This window comes from Haliaeetus leucocephalus, unplaced genomic scaffold (genome assembly GCF_000737465.1).
Source record: "Haliaeetus leucocephalus isolate CR32 unplaced genomic scaffold, Haliaeetus_leucocephalus-4.0 Scaffold406, whole genome shotgun sequence".
In the NCBI taxonomy this organism is placed as follows: Eukaryota; Metazoa; Chordata; class Aves; order Accipitriformes; family Accipitridae; genus Haliaeetus; species Haliaeetus leucocephalus.
The window spans coordinates 1846505-1865043 of NW_010972842.1; the positions used below are offsets into that span (position 1 = coordinate 1846505).

General features: G+C 36.1%; 1 protein-coding gene across 15 annotated transcripts in view; it reads right to left on the bottom strand.

Annotated features, from left to right (window-relative positions):
• FOXP2 (forkhead box P2) overlaps nucleotides 1-18539 on the bottom strand; it is a 192548-nt gene that overhangs the window by 152522 nt on the left and 21487 nt on the right. The window lies entirely within an intron of this gene.

The window sequence follows — 18539 nt, forward strand, 5'->3', positions numbered from 1 at the left end:
TTTTTCAATTTCATGCTGAAGTAGCTCAAGTTAGTGAATGTAATTTCTCCTAACAAGAAAAATTTATCACTGTACAGCTCACTCAGTTGCCTCTTGTAGTGAGTTGCCGCATGCATTTATGGAAGTGAAAGGATAAAAGGATTGATAAATGTGGCAAAGGAACGGTCCCTTTAACTAATTCAAGGCAAGGCAAGCACAATTAAATGACTCTTACCAAACAGGGAAATGTAAAGATCATTGCATCACCTATGTAATAATCCTCATCTCCAACAGAATGTGGTTTACTTTTTTACTATGATTGATTTATTTACTTTATTCTGAAATAAGTCTTTCCTTTGGAAAAAGAAACAAAGTTGCCTTATTTTTACATACTCTTATTTTAGTTACTAGATTAAATGGAAGCTTTTGTTCACTCTCAAATCCAACTGTAATGAAATCAAAGCATAACTATGTAAATAAGGCACATTAAAGTTATTATGTATGTTTTAAATTCTGCAGAAGCTTCCTCACACGTTTTGGAGATGCAAGTCCAGTTCCATAGGTCTTTTATGCCACATGCTAAAAATGAGAACAGTCTGCCTTACCGTGGTAAAAAGAAGGTTTCATTTTTTTGCCTTGCATAGAAATCACTAAATTCTCAAATTCTAAATTCTAATTTCAATTCTGGTGTGATTTGATCAGGCCCTATCATTTCTGGTATAAGTTATTCACATAACACATCCAAATTTCCTTTTTTTTTTTCCCATCTAAGACTCCAAACAAGTCTGTTGTTATTTATATTGTCAGAATGCCTGAGTCATAGACTAGAAATCTATTGTGCTGTTACTGTGCAAATACTAAACAAATTGGCAATCTCTGCCCCTTGGAGGTTACCAGGCAAGGACAAGACAAGTGAAATACATGAATACATGCAGAACAGACAGAAGGGAAATTACAATGAGACAATGAAGTAACATTGTCAGCATGACAGTCAGTGATCTTTGTATACCATCCCAACCATTGTCTATATCTACATATGTCTCTGAAGGAGAAGAATGAAGTCATTATTGATGTACTCAATCAACCCATTGGAACTAGGTTACTATGAAAAATTAGAAAAATGGGAAACACTTACTGAGCTATTTGAAGAAAAGAGCTCAAAAAAGTTGACGGATAATTAAGTGCATAAACCAAGGTAAGATTAGCTACGGTTTCTTTTAAGTGGTGTAACAAACAGGAAATACATTGTTAAGGTACAAATAAAATGAAATAAGATGAATTCATTACTCACATTTGTTAAATTTCTCTATAAGAAATGAGAAACTTCATCTGCTAAATCCCTCTCTTACATTTAAATCCAAGAACATATTCTGTATTACTTCTCTGACATTTAAAATTTTATAATGTCTCTAATTACAACAGCTTTGCATTTTTACCTGTGTCATTCAAACAAATTAGACAAGTCTTTTTGGTATATAGTTTACCAGGTATTACGTTAGTTTGGTTCAATATAGGAATGCTACTCTGTATCAGTTCACTGGATCAATCCAATCTAATCTAAACTCATTAATCTAACTGAAAAATGTTTAATTAGAAGGCAGGGGGAAATTTCTGTTCTTCTGTTTTGGTTTGGTAAGAAAACTCATCATGTGGGTGACTCATCAGAAGGAACTCAGAAAGCTCATAAATACGAATGTATAGCCAGAGAATAAAGGAGCCTGTTACTAAGAGTCAGAGTTCCATTACTCTTCCCGTAGGACAAGGCAGAGGGCTCGGACATGCTCTCCTCTCTTTCTTGGCCAGGACAGCAAGAGCTCTGCCACTTTATTGCCCTTAACACTGAGTTTGCTCTCCTGTTTCCATATCCTTTAATTGATGAACACAGATATGCTTTTGGAGGTTACCAGTGCTTCTTGCCATTATAAAACCACTATTTTTGTTGTCCCTAAAACAGAGGCTACTTCCATTATGGCAACACGAATGTCTGAATACCATGGATCAGTTCACTAGCTACGTACTAATATAACAGCCTGCAGAACCTGACTTCAATGGACAATCTTCACTCTCTTGCATTTTTGCATTTATACAGATGGTTAGTAGTACAATTTGCCCTTCAGCCACTTAGCAGTTGTCAAAATTAACAAAGGATGGAGTTATTAATTAATTACAGTAATGTGTATATGCCTAAATTAGGGCCCCATTAGATTTGACACCACACATGTATGGCATAAAAAGATCAGGCAAACACACAGTAGGAAAGAGCGAAAGGCAAGGACAAACAGTGTTCCCTGTTACTACAAATGCAAGTGTTTCAGTCCACCCATGGACTAGCACTGCTGGGCTCGCGGTAGACACCGCATGGATGTGAACTTCAGGGACAGCAACAGACATAGTGGATTTACAGGTTTTCACGGAAAACTCCTCTCAAGCCTAATGGGCAGCGTGGAAGAAAGCGTGAAGGTGGCTGAACAAAAAGTGGAGTAATCAGCAATGAAGGCTGGCATCACTGGCAGAGTGGAAATGAAAGTCATGGGTTTGGTAAAACTATCTAGGAGATAAGGTTGTAGGAGAAAGGGGGAAGGGCAGATTTGGAAGTACTGGGAACCCGTAAGAAGTCCAAAATCCTCCTTTCAGCCCCAGTTCTTTGGGTCTGATTATGGACGAGGAGTGAGTGTACCAGAATGAAAAGACTAAGTCACACAAGAAGTGACAGAATCAGAGATGAGAGATGAAGGGTTCTTGGAGTTTTTATGGTCTTTTGGAAGCCAGGAAAACACTGTAGACAACAGGAACAGAAAAGAGATGACCATATATTGGATAGCTGTGCAGTCTGAGACTAGTGATTAGAAGGAGATGGAAGGAATAATGCAGGCATGAGAGAAAAGGAGAAATCAGATTTAGGATAGTAATGCTGATTTTCAGAGATCTGCACCAGTTTCAATAAAGGTTGCAGTCCTCCTGCCAGATCTTTCAGTGAGATACTCAGCAGGGATAAAGGATTCTCCTTACAGACCAGGAAAAAAAAAAAAAAAGTGAAAGAACTTTGAGATAGTTGACTTCAAAGAGATTTACCTCCCTTGTTATTCTTGTATAGATCTGAGAGAAACTCTTTACTGTTTAGAAATGGTAGCAACTACCAACATGGTAGGAACTTTTAGGGTGTGACTACCGCTATTTTTACCACATGAATGTTTGAAATCACATTAATGCTTTGCCCAGTAATAAAGATTTGAAATGTTTTCCTCATTTAGAATCTAAAAATGACAGCATCCCAAAAATTTATGCTTAAAGTACTTACTTTTTTACTGTTTGGGATCACAGCAGTTGGCGTTCACTACTTTCTAAATGCAGTCCAACACCAGTCAAATGGAGAGATACAATGCACTGGATGTCCCACAGCAGAAGACTACAGAATATTCAATAATGAAAATCCCACAGCTTTTATCAGACCTCCTAAACCACGTCTCACTTTTCATTTAACAAAGATAAAAGATGACCTAGAGGTGACCTAATTATTGGGCAGAATGGATCTTGGGGAGACCAGGATTCAAGCTGTTCATGTTCAGATGTACACTGAGCGATTTGCATAAAATGTGGATTACAGCCTAAGAGTATGAAGTTGTGTAGAGGTAGGTGGGAACAAGCATTTCTTTGAGAGCAGTTCTGTTTATGTTATAGCTTCTCAGTTTGCATTTCATAAAACGACCTTTCATCTTTTCACCCTTTGCTAGGTGAACTCTCTCGCCAGCCTAGGCAGCTTATCGCTGCTGTCAGGAAAGGTGTTAGCAAACAGTGTGCATACCCTACGTACATGCAGTTACAAACAAACGAGCAAGTCTTACACTCTTCATTGCCAAGTGGGAACCATATCTACAATTGCAGTCTAAATACAATCAGGCTAGCATTCACATTAAAAAAAAAAAAAAGGACCCTTCTTTCCAAAGCAGAGATTGTCTTCTGTGCTGATTTCAAGATGTGTATGAAACTGTACAAACAGCAATTGTATTTTTTTTCCATAATTTGTGTTCTAAACTGAGTTTTTCCATGGCAAAATAAATTTAAAGAAAATTACAAAGCTGAAACAAACAGCCACACAGAACAGAGACTTCTAAAATACTTGGTCCAGATGCCTGTGCCTCGAATTTATAGTGATGTAATACTACTGAAGTACACGATTTTAGGCCCAAAATATTGTAAGTGGAGCTTCAAAAATACTAGCAAATAGTACCAGAAGCTGCCGTGAAACTGGCATGATAAAAAACATTAACAATTTCAGCCTGTAGGGCAAAATAAGAGTAGTGTGGATCTGCTAGGATAAGCTTTGAAAGAGTTTGGGAATATGGGGATGGGTCGTCCAAATAATGTCCAGTTGGAAGAACACGTAATCCTCCTTGGAAGTGACCTGACTAGCTAAAAACAAGGTAAGAGACCAAGGCCAAAGCTATGGAAGGAAGATGTCTAAAGGAAATCCGTTGAGTAGAAGGTTTAAGGTTTAAATTTAATGTTTCACAAGGTAGAGCTCGCCAAAGGAAAGGGAAATATAAAACTAGGTCATAAACTGCCCTCCAAAGGCAGGAGGGTTAGGATGCTAGGGTTTGGCCACCACAATGAATGCACAGGGAAAAGAACTATTGGGAAAAATGGTCAAAGAAATACAAAGTTATCTAAGAAACTTCTCCTTTGGAAGAAGCTAAAAAACACATGCAAAGACATGCAAAATGAACAGGACAGCACAAAGACTGGAAAGAGCAGAGCTCCTGGAGTAACTATCAAAATTGCCACTGATCATTATCGGGGAAGATGAGTGTCCCTGGTAGTACAACAAAGGAAGAAATATGAAGAAAGATATGAAGTGAATGAGAGACGGTTGACCTAAATGGTTATAAAAGAAAATAAGAGATGATTATGAAAAAAACACTGGGGCGAGAGGGGAAATAGTAAGAAAGACTGAAAATGCATGGTTAAATATAATTGTGTGCGTCGCCTACCAGCGACAGCCCATCTCAGCACCCCAAATCCTCAGCAAAAGGTACAGGATGTAGCAACCTGTCTAATGGCTGCATTCAGTTTTAACAGCAGGTGAAATCTAAGGCATAGCTTCCACATTGCTTTCTCTTCACATGTATAACCAACACCTCTGATAACCTGCACCCCGTTAAAAGCACCCGCACCAAAATGTTCTGATAACCATCACAAGGAGGGGGAAGCAGAAGGGCTGTTGGAAGAAAGCAGGCCCCACGGGCATGTAACCCAGACTGCTGCTGGGCTAGAAGTGTTTTTGCTTTTCTCCGTTTCATGAATAAAATACAGGTTATGTGAGTGAATATACATTACTGCTTCACATACTGACTGAAAATGAAGTGGTTTTGTTTTCAGAAAACATTAGTTATAAACTGGTAGGGCTGCTGGCTATGCATGAACATTACTGTTACTTTGATATTTGTATTTTCAATTAAATATAAAAATCAGAGGTCAATGAATTATAACATTCACTAAGAATTTCTGGTTTTCTGATGAATCACAGTTACCACTGGTTCAGTTATTTATGTTTTAACGCTATGTGATGTCCAAAAACTGCTTGTCTAGTCCACTAATACATAAGCCATTAGCAAAGATTTCCCAGATAGTTTAAGAAAACAAATTCCAGCCTACAGAGCGTTTGCTGAATTGGTTTCTCAGATAATTTATTAGACATTTGTGTTTTGTGACTGGTCATTTAAATCATAGAATATTGCCTTCACTCCCTGGTTGAAAGATTGAGGGACTAAAACTTCTTAGCTTAAATAAGAAGCAACAAAGGAGAAACTGCAAGTACTGCTGTGTGGGCATATGTAATTCTGTTGAAATAGAAACCGTTATCTACTCTGAAATCAAAACTAGCATTGCAATAATAACTGATTTCATTAATTAGAAATGGGAAAATGTTCAGGATTCAAACAAACATTTTTGTTGTGAACTCCAAAAAGAAGACTTTCAGCTACAGAAACCAGCATTAATGCATATACACTATTATTTAATCAAGTTTTGTATACTTTTTAGTATTGATTTTAAAAAGAGTACCTACCTCACATAATTTACAGGCTGAACGCCCGGTGAGCAAGGTACTCAATTTGCTCCCTGATTCTCTGAACCCAGTTTCTAAAACCTGCCAGTCATCATTTAACCAACTAAAATGGGCAGCTGCGTTAGAGAAGTGATTTTTCACACAGAACCTAATGGCATCTGAACAAATATGAATAATATCTGAAATACCATTTTAGCAGTTAGTAGGGCTTGAAAATGCCTCTGAAATTTATTTGCTCCTGGCTGGCTTCTGATGTTAAATCCTGTAGACCCTGAGCAGAAGCAGTATGCTATTGCCTTGCCTTGAAGTGACTTGTAAGGAAGATGGTAACCCTTTCTTTGGTGGCTGGCAGAGGGCTATTCCCTGAAAAGAGGACTTTCCTGGTAAACTTGTGCAACCGGGCTTGTCAATGCATAGTTGAGATAGAGAGGACATAGGGACAAAGCCACACAAGCTCTCAGTATGTTCCCTTCCCTTCCCTTTAGTAGTACATGCAAGAAGGACAGGTGCTCTAATGAAGCAATTTCCTTCCTTGAGCTGCAAGCCATGCGTCTTGCTACCTCGAGTAGCATTATGTAACGCTATTTGAAAAAATCACCTGAAATTCCTGTATCCCCAGTAACAAGAAAACCTTGAAAAAGATACAGAAGTGACCAGAATTCTCCTTGAAGAACAAGGTGTTTCAGACATAAGACATGGTTTGAATTCTTCAAAGTTAGGAGAAAAAAACAGGAACATGGGTGAGGGTTAACACTATGCATGTAATGAAGTATTAACTATAGTTTTGTGGTTTGGGTTTTTTGAAGACATACAACCTTTTTTTAACATATTGATCTGCATCTTCCACTAGCAATCAGCCATCCTCTTTTTATGCATATTAAACGAAATACATCTTAACGTGATATGTTCATTTCAAATGATGACATGCCTGAACTCAATGTAGAGCTAATAAAAGACATTAGGTCTGTTAAAAGTAAAAACAAAACCCATTTTCCTTCCTTAGCTTCAGACTTAATGAAGTCATCAGGGTGCTGAAGCAGTCAGCAAATGCAAATGCTACCATAAGGATTGCTTATACTGCAAACTTCAAATAGAAAGGGGTAGAAATAGGAGCTACTCAATCACTGGCTAACTGGGACTGTAGGTGTGAGATTTAGAAACACTATTAATAGGCAACTGTTAGAGAACTGGGAAATTTTTTTCATTGTTTCCATTTTCAGGAAAAAAAAAACCCCCTCCAAGCTTCAACACTGTGCAGTTCTACAATAAGGCATACATAAACCATGAGTAATCACAAGTGTTTTGTTAGTTTAGAAAAAAGGTACAGTGTTTATCAGATACATAGTGTGTTCCCTTAAATTTGCAGAGAATATGATTGTAATTCTTTCAGAATTTTAAAAGAATATACTACCACTTTAAGATAAAAAAAATACATATTCTTATATAACCAACAGGGACAAGTGGCAGAAACAACCAGCAGGGACAACCGGCCACTACTTCTAACTCTCTTGACACTAAAGGACTCTTTATTGTTATCTCACTGTTAAACTAATAACATTTTAAACTACTTACGATCATAAAACAAAGTCAGCAATCAATTTTAAATTAAATTTTTTAACATGGGAAACATACCCATCTACCTGCTGAACAGATGAACAGGAACAGAAACAGAACATGTTCTAGAGGTAAATGAAGTTGGTTTTCATTGTATCAGTTCAAAAAAAGAGAACATAAGCCAGCAATTCTGAAGGCAATGATTTTTCTAAGAAACTAAGATGGAGGAAGGAATACTTCTTACATTTTTTTTCCCATTTGCAAGAGCCCCTTCCATGCTGTTTGAAAGATGGAAGAGGACATAACCAGGACAGAGGCATAAATCGCATTTCCCATGCTACAGAGAAGATAGTATGTATTTTTTTCTGTACAGTTTGGAAAGTGTTATACTCTCTAATAGCAGATTAAACCACTGGAGAAAAAGGGAAACTGCTTTTCCAGTTTTCAGTCCCAGGTGAGGCAAGAGGAAGTGTTTTTTTATTATCGTCTGTATTGCAGAAAAGACTCCCTTAAAGCAGGAAAAAAGACTGAACCATCAGAACTTGGCCAACGTCAGGAAGGCAAGTTGATAGGGCTCCTTAAAACAGCAGAACTGAAAAAAAAGTAAACGCAAAAGCAAACCTGCAAGGTGAGGTACAGAGATAGGGCTCCTAATGTCTCTGATGGCACGGCAACCATGGCCTTTTCTGTAGTCCCTCAACTGCTATATGAAAGAAAGAGAACAGGGCAAGGAGTTGATTGAATCTGACAGGAAGGAAACACGATCCGAGTCATCCATATTATTGCCAAAAAGTTGTCCTCTAATTAAACTACTAAATGTAGTTATGTAGTTTTCTTCTGCATGCTCAGAGCAAGCTAATGGCAAAGTGAAAAAAAGCAAGCTAATGGCAAAGTGAAAAAAAAGAACAAGAAGCAGAAAACATCAAAAAAGGTTCTAATAACAAAATGCCTTTTAGCATAGCACTCATTATAAAAACATATTCATATAGAGGCAGTCCTGTACGATAATCTTGACTAACAATAAATAAGATTTCAGAGATTTATATCATTGTTTTGACTTACTCCAGAAAAATCATCTATGATGTAAAGAACTACTGTAATGTAGATGACACTACAGCCACTGAATATTATTCAGTTTTACTGGATGCTATTTGCCGTTTTTTTTTTTTCTATCATTACTGAAACCTCTCAAAGACACAACATTCTTGGCTTTCTAGGAAACAGTCTTTTCATTGTACTGCTACAACACCTTGCACAACGGGGACTAAGAACCTGAATAAGTTTTTAAGGCTCAGTAATACAAATAGTTACACATTCAAACAATTTTTTTGAAGTACTGCTGGTATCTACATCTGAGAAGGAGTGTAACATCCTACTCAGTTGCATACGAACCTTCAAAGTCCTCGTATCACAGAACATCCCTTCCTGCTTTTATTTAATTATTTTTTAAAAATACATATGGTCCTGAGCATGTAAATCTGTCCATATGTATTTAACAAAGACACCGATCTCTCATATCTCTTCCTAAGAAAGAAGTTGGAATCAGGTAGTATGCATCCTACTACCTATAAAATTAGAAGCACATAAATTTTCAGTAGCTAATTTAAAGCAACAAATGTATCTAGTTTTTAAACATATTCACTTTTTTTAAAAACTATGGTTCTCTTTGAGATGGTATCTAAATTCTTAGATATTTTCACTAGCATCACGAAGAGCAGGATTATCAATCTTTTCATCAATGCCTGCTAAAATATATTCTAACCTCTTCTATTAACAATCCTGTTGCAAAATTGTGGTTAGAAGCGTTACAGGGGCATCTATCTAGAGACAGACAGAAGTTGACAAAAAGCAGGCAAAGCCTAGTCTTCTGTCCCAAGCAGAAGCAGGTACCTACAAACTAGTTTCTGTGTCAGGTTTTTTCATTTCTTTTTAGTTAGTTTTGGGGTTTTTTTAAACTTTCTTACCTTACTAAGATTTAAACCAGAAAAGTTGGTTTTCCAAGTGTGAACTGCATGACAACTCCGAAGGAAAATTAAAAAAAAAAAAAAAAAAGAAGAGAAAAGGTAAAATATTGAGATAGTTCTCAGGATGGCCATAACAGGGTATTTTCTGTACAAAAAGCTGCAATCACAACCCCCTCATACTATGATGTTGACCATAATGCTCGCTGTATTTCAGTTAAAAAATTCACTGTTAACTTGTGCTTTCCGATATTTATTCATGTTTAAATCCCCTAATAACAGCACACGAGCTAACTCTATTTACTGTAAAGCATATTTCAAAGTCAAATAAAGTACCTCTTTGAAAGAACTGTAAGTGAAAAGTCTGAAAGTTTTCTTGAATAAAATTGTTTAGTATTAGAGGAAATTATGTTATACTGTACCATTCTTAATAGCATCTCATACTAATATTTCTATTCTTCATCTTGTTCAAAAAGTGTATTTGATTAAATTAGGCCAGAAAATTTGCTTTCACATGCACTTTTACTCTTGTATTTGACTAGATTTAATTAGAATAATATTAAAAATTGATCACACATTTTTCATAAAAGGTATCTATTTAAAATCAGTACTTTACACCCTAACTTCTCTAATGCTTCTAGTTATACCTGTTACAATGCTACTGAAAAAATGTGTATAATTTTCAAGATAATCAGCATTTTTTATTTACAACATAAAATGTTTTTCAGTAATTTTTCTATATTAACGGGACTTTGTTATCCAAAATATACTCTAGTAGGCACAAAAGACTATTTTCTTTGATGGTTACTGGTTAATGATGACATCCTTAATACTTTGCCAAGTTCAATTTGCAACTTGGTTTCTTAAGCAAATATAATACCCAAAGATGAAGCCGCTCTGAGTTGTTTTTACATTAAATCAGTTTTATTTCCAAAAAGTACAAATGGAACTATGTTTTATTGTTAGGACTCTGAAAGAAATATATTTTTAGGTCCCCTTATTCTTGCAGTGATTGCTACCCCATCATACAGCAATTGTTTTAAAGATATATCAAGAAAAGTATGGGCAATTTCTGGCTAGCTATTTAAACTGCAGGCTTTACATCCAAGACATTACTGCTGATCGATTTACCTTTTGATTAGAATTCAAAAAACGTGTGGGAACAATATTTTAAAACCTGCACTTTTGAAATCCCATTGAACTAATGAGCCGGATCAAGGGACCACCGCTATATTCCTAATGCTTTCCATTTCTTGATCCTCTTCAACAGGGTTTCAAGAGCATATTTTCAAAAAAGAGTTCTCTATTTTTTGTTCAGTCATAATCAAATAGGAAATCAATGAACAGTCATGCCCTGGACTGCTCTAATTTGGATAGCTGGTCTGAAATGATGCTGTTTTCTTTACATATGAAGCAAAGATCCCCCCAAAATAAAGGATATTGTTGATGCAAGAGATGAACATCAACCCTGCTTGTTTTATGGTGACCTGAACATCCTGACCTACATTTGCCCCTGATTTTTTACTGCAGTGGGTGTTTTGGGTTCGAAGATGATGCAAGGGAAGGCTCTGAATTTCCACTTCTGTCATGCCACTGATACTGACTTTTGCACTGGGCTATTAGCAACCATCACTAGTTATTATTGCTTGACCCTGCAAAGTGCTGAGGCTCCTTTGGAGAATAACAGTGAAGGAGAATATTTAGGGATCATGATTAATGGCAACACAATAAAATATTTAAACATGAATGACTAATTACATCAAACCAGGCTCTCAGGCACCTTTTAAAAATAGTTCATCTTCAGTTACTAAAACCATCAGACATCTTGACAAAATTTTTAACAATACTTTCTATGCAAAAAAACAGTTTTCAACTGTAATTCAAGGGCGATATTGCATATAAAATTGTTTGCCAGTAACAGGCCAAAACAAAGAGGAACCTGTAGGTCAAACATTGTCTTACAGGCATAGATATAAGAAAGTTTACTCATTTAAAAAATGCCAACTTGTTTGAATCTTGCTGTATCTCTTAGTATGAGAAATAAAGAGCTGATTGATACTTTTCTTCTTATGTGTTAGCTTATGTTTGTGGTTAGATTAAGACATGTTTGTGTCTGAGCATAAGTTTAGTACTTTTAACAAGAGTTTTCCAGCAAGAGAGCTACACCAGACCAAAGCATGCATACAGCTACTTAAAATGGGTTATGAGTAAAGAAGCACAAACTAAGATTTTGGGATTTACTTTGCCCCATAGCTAGAAGGGACAAGAACGGATCCCACAAGGATCCTGAACCAAAGGACCACCTACCTACTAGGCAAGAGCTGATCAGCAGGGAAGCATCTGGTGAATCACAGTACTGGCTGGGCTAACCTCATGTATATGTTACGCTTCTCCGTTGATGGACAGATGATGCTTACTTATGAGGTTTTATGGATCCAATCTAAAACACTAACTGAGGTATCAAACACAACATTTGTAGCATACTGCTTATTAATACCACATAGGAAACAATTCAAGTGGCTGCCACTCGTTTGCGATAATATTACCAAAGTCTCACCAAAATCAATGGATCCATAATGGTGAAAGGGAGAAGAGAAAGATGCTAAAGCTATTAAAGGCAAGGAAGCTAAAAACATATTCTTTTCTCAATCTTTTCATCGAGTCAATGTACCATTTCCAATGGTTTTAATGAGGGCTCAATCACAGACTGCCTTTAACCCAAGCCATTTTCCCAAATCAAGCTGAATAAATCTGTTACCACAGCACCGAAGACCGGTTGTCTGCTGTGTTCATGAAGTATGTTAGAGGCACCCTGTTCTGCCCAAATATTTCCCTGAATCAAGTATGATTTAACAAGCTGTGAATAAGCTGTTAGCACAATTATTCTGGAATGTGGATTCCAAGAGGGAAAAGCATGACAATCCCCATGATGATCACTGGTGGTTACAGTAAGAAATATGCACTTGGCAGTCTGCCACAAATTGGTAATTGTTTATGTGAACATCTTTGATTTATAGAAAACAAGAAAGCTATCTTAGTCTAGTTTAATATCGGTTGTTACTGAGGCTCATCTGCTAGTAGTGAGAACACAGGGTGAAATTCAGGCTTCACTGAAGCCTAAGGCAAAAATCTAACTGAAGGTAACGAAGTGAGGATTTTGTGTGCAATCTTGTTATGGTTGTTTGGGATTTTTTTGTTTGGTGCTTCATTTGTTTGGTGGTGGTGGTTTTTTGTTCTGGGGTCAGTTACTCGGATTGGTTGTAAAAGCTTCTTAATTAATTTTCTAATACTTTGTTTACCTCTTATCTCTCTCCCCATTCATTTACCTGCTCTGTTTGGAAGTTTTGTTAGCTGTAAGAATCCAAACTCTGAGTGCATGCGTGCGTCTGGAGCTGGATAAACTTAGGTGGAGTTCAATAAAATTCTGAGATTTCCTTTTAAAAGGAGATGACTGAACTCCACAACCAGGGTAACCACTTCCAGTCCTTTAGTTCTATATTCATAGAGCAAAGTATAGAGAATTGTATATGCCTTAAATAGCATTTATGAAATTTGTCGAGCTATTAGTTCATATAATATTGAGATCTTACATTTCAGTATCTTCTCGAAATAGAAAATAGTTGAAACATTTCTGTGAAGATATTATTCAAAATTAAATATTTAATTTCACATAATACCTTCAGAACATTTCAATATTTAATAACTATTCAGTTGGAAGGTTCTCCTTGTATCAGTAATGACAATGTAATAATCAGATCAAAGGTCCCCACATGTAAACTGAGATGACATAATCATATACAGACAACATATATTTCACATAATAATTTAGTCTATTTTGAAGTACATGTTAAAATTCGTTAAGATTTGTAAGAGTCCTCCTCCACCTCCCAAGGTTTTCTAGAGTTATACCTACAGCATTTAGTGTAACACAGCATACTAGAAATGATACCTACAGCAGCCTCGACCCCTTCTTCCTGTCAACTCGGTTGGAACCCATGGGAAACAACTGTAAACTAAGATTAAATTCTATTCTGTGTATCTGACAATCATAAAGTCTTATGATTTCTTTAGCTCCATTATACAGCCATAACGAGGCAGAAATCAAATAGTCTTACTATGAAACTCCTTGCTTCTGTGTGTACATCAGACTTACAATATAATGGGACAGTAGCTTTCGTAGTATTAATACATTGCATTCGTCTTACTTAAGCAGCTGAGTAGAACCTTCTTATAATCATCTGGTTCGTGATCTTTAATTAATAAGTGCCACTTTGTACATTTTCTTCTCTATATTCAAGGCTATTAGCAATGTCACGTGATTTATCCGGCCAATGACAACTCTTTAACATAAATTAAGCAAAAAATACTGAAATTCCCAAAGAATTACTCTCACTTAGGCTAAGAAATTTTAAACTGACATACACAGACATTTAACACTCAAACAGGTGGTAGAAACCATAAATCTGAAAAAATTAATCTGTTCGTGGTTATCTCACAGAGATAAATGTAAAATAGCTATTTTAAGCATATAAATTATTCAATTTTTCACTTTACAAACAAAGAACTACAGAGAATTTCTTTAAATACATAAAAAAGCACTTAAGTAAAATACATTCAGTCAAATAGAAAAATATAACAAGTTATCTAATTCAGAATGGTAGTCAAATGCTATAAGGCTACCCTCGCCACATGAAATTGTTTTTATTGTACCAATGTATTTAGGGTACTAATAGAACGTGCTTGAAGTCTGCCTTTGTCGCAGGACATTTGCAATGAATTCTTAATAGGAGTGCTTTTTACTCAAGATTTTTATATTGGATATACTTTGAAAAGATTGCAACGGGGTCTGCATCACAGGCACTTGCTATTACTACCTTCTTAGAAGCTGCCAAGACTTACAGAATGCTTAGTAAACACGCAGCTTAACATTTGTAGTCACTGCTTGGGAACTGCTACAAACCAACCGATTGAATCAAGCCAACCCTGTACTTCTGTACAAGTCACAAAAATTTTGGAAGACTCAGCACACAGACTTCTGAAAATGAGAAAAATTTGGAAGGAAAACTATGAAGTTGAGCTTAACTTGTCTTCTTTATTTCCTGGAAGACTGTGATTGGGAAACAAGACAGGATTTTAATTATGGGATTTTAACAAGTCTGCTTTTCACAGACATTCATTCAGAAATTTATAGTGATGGTTGGGTCATATTCAGTAGAAATACCATGTAGCGCAACTACTAGTCTGGGATAAATACACATGAATTTTTTTGTACAAATACACATTTGATGAAGTTTCTTGGCAGGACTTTTTTCTCTGAAGAGCTTATTTAATTTAGGTTTACTGTGATACACTCATGGAATATGAACACACCTAGCATTGATGTTTTCAAGATTTAAGCCATGGGTGTGTTAATCAAATTCAGATAAGCGTAGTAAGCGCAAGTTTAATCACACCTGGACTTGGACAAAGAAAAACCATGTCTGTATATCTCAGGATGACATCCTGATTAAGTTTTGCTATCAACCAGAGGCAGATTTACCTACAAACTAAATTGACTTCTGAAATCTAATCCCAGCTCCACCCTAAACTGCTTTTGTGAATCAAGTCTTACACGAAAGGGTTACGTAATTTAATTGAATAAATTATCACGATGATGTAATAACTTCTTTATAAATAAAAGCCAAACAAACTTGTTTCCAGTCCTACCTATCAACGAGCCACAGGATATCATGGTAAAAAAGTATAATTAGCCATGGGAGTTTCTGTATCACTTCTGAATTATCATTACCCCCCAAAAAGTTCTTCTCCTTTTATGTAGGAATTACAGCCAGTTATATAAAGGGGAACCTGAAAATGATTGCCAAGTATGGATCATGTTTCAATGCCAAAGAAAAAAAAACCAGTGCTACTCTTGAGACAGGGTTCAGTTTTCCTTCGTGAAATTTTGACAAAATGTAGTCAGTCTTTTGATAAGAGCACAGGCTATAGTTTCCCGGGATCCTGTACTGCAGTTATGCTTAAGTGATGAGAATCATTTTGCCTGTTTTGCCTGGATGTAACAGCTCAGCAATGAATCATCGTTGTCTTGCTTTAATGTAAAACCAATACCATCAAGCCCTTTCATCTTTCTGCAAATGCATCTAGGACACCATTTTCAAACTTAGGTGCCTAAACCTAAGACACCCAAATAAGAGACTGTTTAAAAGTGCTGAGCAGATACAAAGTCCTCTAAAAGCAATGGTCTGTATTCACCCTTGAATACAATTGATTCACATCACCCAAGCAGCAAAAATGAAGCATAAATCTTTCCTACCGAAATAGCCACAGATTGCCCCAACAAAATGAACCCCCTGGTAACACAGAACTGGATGCCAGGAGGAAAAGGCTGAGCAGATACCCATTTATCTGATCAACAATCAAGAAGGTGTGGGACCATGCAGATGAACACAGCACTATAAAAATATTATGCTGCTGACTTCTTGTAAATTACTTTTTCTGTTTGACTCTTTCTCTCCTACAGCATTGTTTCCTTGAATCACAATGCAATGCTAAATATTTGTTTTGCAATGCCTAAGGGAATATGTGTATTGGCTGTAGGAACTAGACTGTACTGAAGGTTTTTTAGGAGATATTACACAACTATTAGAAAATCTTCCAATTCTGTTAATGAGCAGAAATGTTCATTTGAAATCTGTAACACAAAATGTTCCCATATTCGTATTGAGTGAGAATGGCACTAAGGAAGACTGCAAAATATGCCAATCTTACTTGCTTTTCTTTTAGACATTATATTAAAAAATTATGAAGTCATCCTTCTAAGGATTCTAAGATAACTTTAATCTAAAAATAAGTTGGGTGCTGTTCTCAAGCAGGGGTATTTTTTCTAAAATTGGGCAACATACTTCATTTCAATTTTGTCACTGGCTGCTTGAGTCACTGACATTTGTGAATGAAAAACACCCGTAAAACACTAATCAGTGCTGCCAAACCAAGTAGTCTGCCTATGAAAATTTGGGAATATTTATCCATGAAAAAATAACTAGCTTAGAGTATGATAAAATTAGAAGACTCATTAGTTAAACTGAAAAAAAAAAAAAAGAAACATAAGAGGGTATTAGCACTAATTATTATTCTAAGTTATATTATTAGATTTTCTTCCAGTTTTGTGGTCTTTAATGCACTTCAGTTACAGCAGACTGGACCTACCTGCCTGCTCTTTCTCTTCTCACATAAGGCACTTAAGGGAAATTAATTCATCACTGTTTTGTAATCCTTCAAAATATTGCTACTAAAAAAAAAACCACTCAAGAATACCAAGTGTCATGATTCTGAAGTCTTGATGCAATGCACCTGTTCAACTTCTACAGTATATAAATTAATATTCAGAATAAATAGGTTTGTAAACAGTAACAGTCTCCTACTTTCTGTAAAATGGAGGAACAGATCATGAAAGCTCCAAACTAATGAATGAACATAAAAGTTACTGAAAACTGTTATAGCACAGTTGGGACAGGAACCAAAAACTACTCAGATCTCACTAAGGCCCCAACAAGCTTTTAGAGAAAGCTGCACGCTCTTCTGTCTTATGTTAATGACCTAGGATTCTGTCCTCAGAAATACTGAACACTTTGTCTTCCAGGGAACCTTGGGTTTTGAGAGCTTTCAATATTTCGGAAGAGAAATTTTACCTAATGCACTTCTTCAGGCTTTTATTTCTCTACATTAGATTATTTCAGCTTCCTGTTCTACCCCATTCAACACTGTCATGAAGCTCTACATCCAAAATTTGAGAAAATAAGTCTCAACCACTTCTTATTTACTTTAGTTACATGCCAGAGCACTACAACTAGTTATGTTATTGCCTTCCTACATATACTCCATCGTAATTCTGTAAACCTTTATTCGTGGATGGAAGACATACAGCTACTAAGTGAATCAAGGCTATGAACCTAAGTTTCCAGGCCAATTTTCATTATTTATAAAAAAAAAAAAAAAAAGAAATACTTTTTCAGGATGTGGTAAAATACAAGAACTTTGGCCTTAACTATTTAATGCCCTTGACATTAGAAGCTGTGTGCAGACTGTTAGGCTGACAGACCCAGGACAGTCTGAAGGCTAGAGTACAAAATCAGTACAAGACATTTCCATCAACCTAGTATCTCATAGCAGATGATGTCAGAGGGAAGTTTTCAGAATAACTGAAGCCAGAATACTGTATTCATGTATTAACTATATTTGCAGTTGTTGCTCGTTAGCTGTTTAGTACCATACTGTCACATTTAGCCACTCACAGATTGGGAATATGTTATCATTTCCAAGATAAACTCTAATTCTGTCTTCTGCAAGCTCTCTTTCTTCCTGTTTCTGCTGATCCCTTTTTGTCTCTTTGTACTCTTTTGTCCTTCCTTCTGCATTGCCTTTCCTTTAGCAACTCCCAAAGTCAGTATTTATGGATTGTTTTGTTCTATCTTGTTCCACATGGGTTCTGATATTCTGCTGTTTAAAATTAGTTAAAGCTAAAAAAATGCAACTATAATTTCTGTATTTGGTCTCTTCTTTCCCTGTTGCAGCTACCAGAACGGTGAACATACGTTTTAATGTTAGCAAAGATATTACACTTGAATTTCAGAAATGGCCTATTCTCCAAATTGTTCATCCTCACAAAACACAAAGCTAAACTCTAATTTTCATTCCCATCCCACCCTAGCTATAACAGCTAAGCCCTCTAGTTTTACCTCTAAAGATCACCATACATAAAAATGCATCAAAATAACAATTTTCAGCAGACTGTTAGAGATAGACTGTTTAACTAGGAATAGAAGTTCATAACATCTCTATTTCACTGCTATGATCTTGACATCTAACGTTTCGTGCATTCTGGGGAATACCATAAAATGAGATAACAGTGACGAACAGGTTTTATACAGCAATCAGAAATGTAGTGGAATTCCTAAACTGTTCATTCCCAGATATCGTTTCCA